This window comes from Phocoena sinus, chromosome 3 (assembly GCF_008692025.1).
Source record: "Phocoena sinus isolate mPhoSin1 chromosome 3, mPhoSin1.pri, whole genome shotgun sequence".
NCBI lineage: Eukaryota > Metazoa > Chordata > Mammalia > Artiodactyla > Phocoenidae > Phocoena > Phocoena sinus.
In genome coordinates, this window is record NC_045765.1 from 138,167,962 (window position 1) to 138,176,015 (window position 8,054).

The 8,054-nt window shown below is 39.3% G+C and overlaps 1 pseudogene; it reads left to right on the forward strand.

The window, feature by feature from the left end:
* The first annotated feature begins 334 nt into the window (after positions 1-334).
* On the forward strand, positions 335-780 carry LOC116750488 (annotated as a pseudogene).
* The last annotated feature ends 7,274 nt before the right edge of the window (positions 781-8,054 follow it).

The following is an 8,054-nucleotide window of genomic DNA, read 5'->3' on the forward strand; positions in this document are numbered from 1 at the left end:
TTGGGGGCGGGCGGGCTGGAGGACTGTTGAACACAGGTTGGAGGAACGTGCAGCAACCATGAGTTGAACAGAACAGAGGAGGGCAAAAAATAAAGTGCTTCGTTAACATGCTTGGAGGGAACGCAGTAAGGAAAATCGTCAGCAGAGGTGTCTAGATGGAGAGGATGGAAATGCATGTTTGAGGGGAAGGAGAATCTGTTCTTCCATCGCAGATGGGCAGTACCCTCAAGGGGTTCAGGTACATGTGCTGATTTCTTGGCAGTTTAGTGTGGAAACCATTGATCACCTTGTCCTCATTTCTACTTGTTCTGTGTTGTCGAGGGAGCGTGCCCAAATGAGCAAGGTATCGCAGTAGAACAGTACCCCGGGCATGAATGGAATAAGTGTCATCCATACTCAGGCTCATGCCAGCGGTTTACAGCAGGTTCCTCAGCTGGGGCCCGCCGGCCCTGGGGGCGGAGGCAAAGCTGTGCCTCCAAGCAAGCAGAGCAAAAAGAGTTTGCCCGTGGATCGCAACCGTGACCAGTATCGTCAGCGCAGAGAGAGGAACAGCATGGCGGTGAAAAAGAGCCGGTTGAAAAGCCACCTGAAAGCGCAGGATACGCTGCAGGGGGTGAATCAGCTCAAGGAAGAGAATGAACGGTTGGAAGCAAAAAGTAAATTGCTAAGGAATTAAGTGTACTGAAAGATTTATTTCTTGAGCACGCACAAAACCTCGCAGATAACGTGCAACCCAGTAGCACTGAAAATATGACAAATTCTGATAATGCAGGACAGTAGACCTCACCCCTTCCAAATGTCACAGCTTGTGGCTTGAACGTTAAAGGTGTGACCACCTACACCACTCGTATCAGTGGCTGAATCTCCATCATTCAAAGATCCATTGAAGGCTGTTTTCTAGGATCAGTACTGAAGAGTTGATTAGCTAAAAATGTTAGCCATGTAATTTGAATATCTGGTTTTAAATGATAACGATTTTTGTGGGGATAAAAAAAAACATTTTTAAAGGTATTTGGTTAAAAAAAAAAATGCCCTGGAGCTTGAAGCTTTTAATAAATCCTGACTTCCCAAGGGGAAAAAAAAAAAGATGCCTCCGTGACTGCAACCAGGAGATTATGCATACTGGAAAAGACATCATTTAAAGGACTATCTCCAACCTAAATGGAAGGACCCTTATCAGGTACTTTTAACCAGCTCATGCACAGTAAAACTAAGGAAGTTGACCCCTTGCATTGGACTGGCCTATGGAGAGGACTGCTGACCTCAAAATCATCTTAAAAGCGATGCTTAAACAGAGGAGAAACTACCAGACCAGGATGAGAAGAAGACTACATCTGAAGTAGACAGCTTACTTAAGATGATGGATCAGGCCTGTATACCAATTACTTTGATAATTGCTCACACTTTTGCTTACAAACCAAATGTATTTCTTTCCTGGGACTCCCTCACTTGGCCAATCAATCAGACTTGCTCTAACCATCACCAAAAATATAAATTTTCTTTTAAAGGTACTCAAATTCAATCAGAGCAACGAGCAAATTTTCAGCCAAAGAATGTAACTTCCCTCAGTTGTGCGCTGGATTTATATGGCTAACATCAGGCTATGATTTTTAAGGCCCCCCCCCCCTTATGTTGGGAACACTTAAACCATACTAAGGATTACCAGCTTAATAACACTAGGAAATTGGGCTGGGTGCCTTATGAATAAGCCTATATATCACTCCCCTTAAAGATACAAATTGGTACAGAACAGACTAAGTCAAATGACCTGGGGATATACTGGGTCGCACCTAATGCAAGTTCTTGGCTTAAATTCTTATGACCTTACTAATACTACTAGCTAGATTACTTGTATTGCTTATTTTACAAGATTGTTGTTTCTTACATTACCAAATGTGTGAATGAACCTCTGATAAAATGATGACTAAGTGACTTGAAGCAGTTGACCAGACATATAGTTCTGTATAAGATCAATGATTGTAATAGTAACTCTCAATATGGGAAGAATCACCAAGAGGGAATCATTTCTAGGACCATAAGGGACTAGTAAGACAGGTGGTCCAGAGGCTTTTGGCTACAGTTAATAGGGCCTAGTCCAGTAATAGCACATTGAGTGGCATCAATGAAATCCTTGCCTGTCCTAGGAATGAACATTCCATGCACTGTGGGACAAAAATGGTCATGAAATGCCTCCCAAGCCATCGTCAAATGTATGACCATGAGGGGCACTGCCAACTGAAAAGTGTTGCTCCATATCTGGTTCTATAAGAATGAAGTCACTAGACACTGCAGTTGCTGACCTTCGGCACACCCTGAAAGGAGTTCAGGGTGGAGATCAGGAATGAGGCACTCTGCTCTGGGAAAAACTGGCAGAACAGGCCCTCAGATAGTTAGGTATCTTCAGGAGAAGATTTTATGAGCCCAAGTTCTTGCATCTTCTCATACCTAGAAAAACACATCGTTAACAGACGTCTGTTCCTCATGTCTAGCAGCAAGCTTCTTGTGACTCGCAGCAAGATTCTGCCGAAACGTGTGCTAGATTGAATGTGTCTCTCTTCACTAAAATCACATGTATACTGACCTCCCCCGCTACCTCTTCTGAGCAGTTTGTCAGAGCTATCTGAGAGGCTATCTCCCGGGCTATAGTCCTCATTTTGTCCCATATAAAACTTAACTCACGACCCTCGTGCTGTGCATTTTTTTTTCAGTTGACAGCACTCAGACACTTACATTAGCCTAAAGTTGGGCAAAATCATCTAACACAAAACCTATTTTATAATATGTTGACTATCTTGTGTAATTTACTGAACACTGTATTGAAAGTGAAAAACTAAAATGTTTTAAGTCTGGAGTGGCTGTAAGAGTATTGGCTGTTGGTTCTTGTGATTGCATGTGTGACGGGGAGCTGTGGCTCCCTTCTTCTGCCCAGCATCATAAGAGGGTATCATACCACATATCACTAGCCAGGGAAAAGATCAAAATTTGAAAAATGGTTTTTACTGAATGTGTATCAGTGTTACACCATCATAAAATCCAAAAATCTTAAGTTGAGCCATCCTGAGTTGGGGGCTGTCTGTAGTCCATTATTTTAGACTCAGTAGGAATGCTAGTCAGAATAGTAGCATAATGAAACTAAAGACTAGTAAGTCATCTTTCAGTTGAGCCCATCTGAGAATCACTCAAATATCTTATTGGGATGTAAGCCTTTGCCCTTATATGTGACCTTAGGCAATCATTAACTTCTGAGGTTGCTTTGGTGTTGTTAAAAAGACAAACTGAGGCATATTAAAAATTTTAAGAGTTTGTGAGCAAAAATCAGTTCAAATTGGGCAGCTCCAAATGGTAGGTGGTTAGGAGTTCTCCATCAACAAGAGCTGGGGAGAGACTTTTACAGTGAAAAGGCAGAAGCAAAGCGAGGAAATTGACTAAAGCTTAAAGCCTACTTGGCTACTTGTGATTGGTTGTCCATAGGTTACAATTTTATAACCCTGAGGCATTTACAGGCTTAGATTTTGAACTGCTTACATAGGCTGCTATGGCATTAGAGACACCTCATATAAAGACCTCCTTTTTTATTTTTTCATTTTTATTACAGTGTTTATTTCTCTTGCATGCCATGATTTTTTTAAACATCTTTATTGGAGGATAATTGTTTACAATGGTGTGTTAGTTTCTGCTTTATAACAAAGTTATACATATATCCCCATATCCTTCCCTCTTGTGTCTCCCTCCCTCCCACCCTCCCTATCCCACCCTTCTAGGTGGTCACAAAGCACCGAGCTGATCTCCCTGTGTTATGCGGCTGCTTCCCACTAGCCATCTATTTTACGTTTGGTAGTGTATATATGTCCATGCCACTCTCTCACTTTGTCCCAGGTTACCCTTCCCCCTCCCCGTAGCCTCCAGTCCATTCTCTAGTAGGTCTACGTCTTTATTCCCCTTTTGCCCCTAGGTTCTTCATGACTATTTTTTTGTTGTTTTTTTAGGTTCCATATATATGTGTTAGCATACTGTATTTGTTTTTCACTTTGTGACTTACTTCACTCTGTATGACAGACTCTAGGTCCATCCACCTAAATTGACTACAAATGACTCAAATTCGTTTCTTTTTATGGCTGAGTAATATTCCATTGTATATATGTGCTACATCTTCTTTATCCATTCATCTGATGATGGACACTTAGGTTGCTTCCATGTCCTGGCTATTGTAAATAGAGCTGCAATGAACATTTTGGTACATGACTCTTTTTGAATTATGGTTTTCTCAGGGTATATGCCCAGTAGTGGGATTGCTGGGTCATATGGTAGTTCTGTTTTTAGTTTTTTAAGGAAACTCCATACTGTTCTCTATAGTGGCTGTATCAATTTACATTCCCACCAACAGTGCAAGAATGTTCCCTTTTCTCCACACCCTCTCCAGCATTTATTGTTTATAGATGTTTCTACGATGGCTATTCTGACCAGTGTGAGATGATATCTCGTTATAGTTTTGACTTGCATTTCTCTAATGATTAATGATGTTGAGCATTCTTTTATGTGTTTGTTGGCAATCTGTATATCTTCTTTGGAGAAATATCTATTTAGGTCTTCTGCCCATTTTTGGATTGGGTTGTTTGTTTTCTTGTTATTGAACTGAATGAGCTGCTTGTAAATTTTGGAGATTAATCCTTTGTCAGTTGCTTCATTTGCAAATTTTTCTCCCATTCTGAGGGTTGTCTTTTGGTCTTGTTTATGGTTTCCTTTGCTGTGCAAAAGCTTTGAAGTTTCATTAGGTCCCATTTGTTTATTTTTGGCTTTATTTCCGTTTCTCTTGGAGGTGGGTCAAAAAGGATCTTGCTGTGATTTATGTCCTAGAGCGTTCCGCCTATGTTTTCCTCTAAGAGTTTGATAGTGTCTGGCCTTACATTTAGGTCTTTAATCCATTTTGAGTTTATTTTTGTGTATGGTGTTAGGGAGTGTTCGAATTCCATTCTTTTACATGTAGCTGTCCAGTTTTCCCAGCACCACTTACTGAAGATGCTCTCTTTTCTCCATTGTATATTCTTGCCTCCTTTATCAAAGATAAGGTGACCATATGTGCGTGGGTTTATCTCTGGGCTTTCTATCCTGTTCCATTGATCTATGTTTCTGTTTTTGTGCCAGTACCATACTGTCTTGATTACTGTAGCTTTGTAGTATAGTCTGAAGTCAGGGAGCCTGATACCTCCACCTCCGCTTTTCTTCTCAAGATTGCTTTGGCTATTTGGGGTCTTTTGTGTTGCAATACAAATTGTGAATTTTTTTGTTCTAGTTTTGTGAAAAATGCCAGTGGTAGTTTGATAGGGATTGCACTGAATCTGTAGATTGCTTTGGGTAGTATAGTCATTTTCACAATACTGATTCTTTCAATCTAAGAACATGGTATATCTCTCCATCTATTTGTATCATCTTTAATTTCTTTCACCAGTGTCTTATAATTTTCTGCATACAGGTCTTTTGTCTCCTTAGGTAGGTTTATTCCTAGATATTTTATTCTTTTTGTTGCATTGGTAAATAGGAGTGTTTTCTTAATTTCACCTTCACATTTTTTATCATTAGTGTATAGGTATGTAAGAGATGTCTGTGCGTTAATTTTGTATCCTGCTACTTTAACAAATTCATTGATTAGTTCTAGTAGCTTTCTGGTAGCATCTTTAGGATTCTCTACGTATAGTATCATGTCATCTACAGTGACAGCTTTACTTCTTTTCTGATTTGGATTCCTTTTATTTCTTTTTCTTCTCTGATTGCTGTGGCTAAACCTTCCAAAACTATGTTGAATAATAGTGGTGAGAGTGGGCAACCTTGTCTTGTTCCTGATCTTAGTGGAAATGCTTTCAGTTTTTCAACATTGAGAACAATGTTGGCTGTGGGTTTATCAAATATGGCCTTTATTATGTTGAGGAAAGTTCCCTCTATGCCTACTTTCTGGAGGGTCTTTATCATAAATTGGTGTTGAATTTTTTTGAAAGCTTTCTCTGCCTCTATTGAGATGATCGTATGATTTTTCTCCTTCAATTAGTTAATATAGTGTATCATGTTGATTGATTTGCGTATATTGAAGAATCCTTACGTTCTGTCGATAAACCCCTCTTGATCATGGTGTATGATCCTTTTAATGTGCTGTTGGATTCTGTTTGCTAGTATTTTGTTGAGGATTTTTGCATCTATGGTCATCAGTGATATTGGCCTGTAGTTTTCTTTCTTTGTGACATCTTTGTCTGGTTTTGGTATCAGGGTGATGGTGGCCTCGTAGAATGAGTTTGGGAGTGTTCCTCCCTTTGCTATAATTTGGAAGAGTTTGACAAGGATAGGTGTTAGCTCTTCTGTAATTGTTCGATAGAATTCGCCTGTGGAGCCATCTGGTCCTGGGCTTTTGTTTGTTGGAAGATTTTTAATCACAGTTTCAATTTCAGTGCTTGTGATTGCTCTGTTCATATTTTCTATTTCTTGCTGGTTCAGTCTTGGAAGGTTGTGCATTTCTAAGAATTTGTCCATTTCTTCCACGTTGTCCATTTTATTGGCATAGAGTTGCTTGTAGTAATCTCTAGTGATCCTTTGTATTTCTGTAGAGTCAGTTGTTACTTCTCCTTTTTCATTTCTAATTCTATTGATTTGAGTTTTCTCCCTTTTTATCTTGATGAGTCTGGCTAATGGTTTATCAATTTTATCTTCTCAAAGAACCCAGCTTTTAGTTTTATTGATCTTTGCTATTGTTTCCTTCATTTCTTTTTCATTCATTTCTGATCTGATCTTTATGATTTCTTTCCTTCTGCTATCTTTGAGGTTTTTTTTTGTTCTTTTCTAATTGCATTAGGTGTAAGGTTAGGCTGTTTATTTGAGATTTTTAAAAATTATTTTAATTTTATTTTTTAACATCTTTATTGGAGTATAATTGCTTTATAATTGTGTGTTAGTTTCTGCTTTATAACAAAGTGGATCAGTTATACATATACATACGTACCCATATCAGTTCCCTCTTGCCTGTCCCTCCCTCCCACCCTCTCTATCCCACTGCTCTAGGTGGTCACAAACCACCGAGCTGATCTCCCTGTGCTATGTGGCTGCTTCCCACTAGCTATCTATTTTACGTTTGGTAGTGTCTATATGTCCATGCCACTCTCTCACATTGTCACAGCTTACCCTTCCCCCTCCCCATATCCTCAAGTCCATTCTCTAGTAGGTCTGTGTCTTTATTCCCGTCTTACCCCTAGGGTCTTCATGACGTTTTTTTCCCCCTTAGATTCCATATATACGTGTTAGCATATGGTATTTGTTTTTCTCTTTCTGACTTACTTCACTCTGTATGACAGACTCTAGGTCCATCCACCTCATTACAAAGAGCTCAATTTCGTTTCTTTTTATGGCGGAGTAATATTCCATTGTATATACATGTGCCACATATTCTTTATCCATTCATCCGATGATGGACACTTAGGTTGCTTCCATGTCCTGGCTATTGTAAATAAAGCTGCAATGAACATTGTGGTACATGACTCTTTGATTTATGGTTTTCTCAGGGTATATGCCCAGTAGTGGGATTGCTGGGTCATATGATAGTTCTATTTTTAATTTTTTAAGGAACCTCCATACTGTTCTCTATAGTGGCTGTATCAATTTACATTCCCACCAACAGTGTAAGAGTGTTCCCTTTTCTCCACAACCTCTCCAGCATTTATTGTTTCTAGAGTTTTTGATGATGGTCATTCTGACTGGTGTGAGATGATATCTCATTGTAGTTTTGATTTGCATTTCTCTAACGATTAATGATGTTGAGCCTTCTTTCATGTGTTTGTTGGCAATCTGTATATCTTCTTTGGAGAAATGTCTATTTAGGTCTTCTGCCCATTTTTGGATTGGGTTATTTGTTATTTTGATATTGAGCTGCATGAGCTGCTTGTAAATCTTGGAGGTTAATCCTTTGTCAGTTGCTTCATTTGTAAGTATTTTCTCCCATTCTGAGGGCTGTCTTGGTCTTGTTTATGGTTTCCTTTGCTGTGCAAAAGCTTTGAAGTTTCATTAGGTCCCATTTAAAA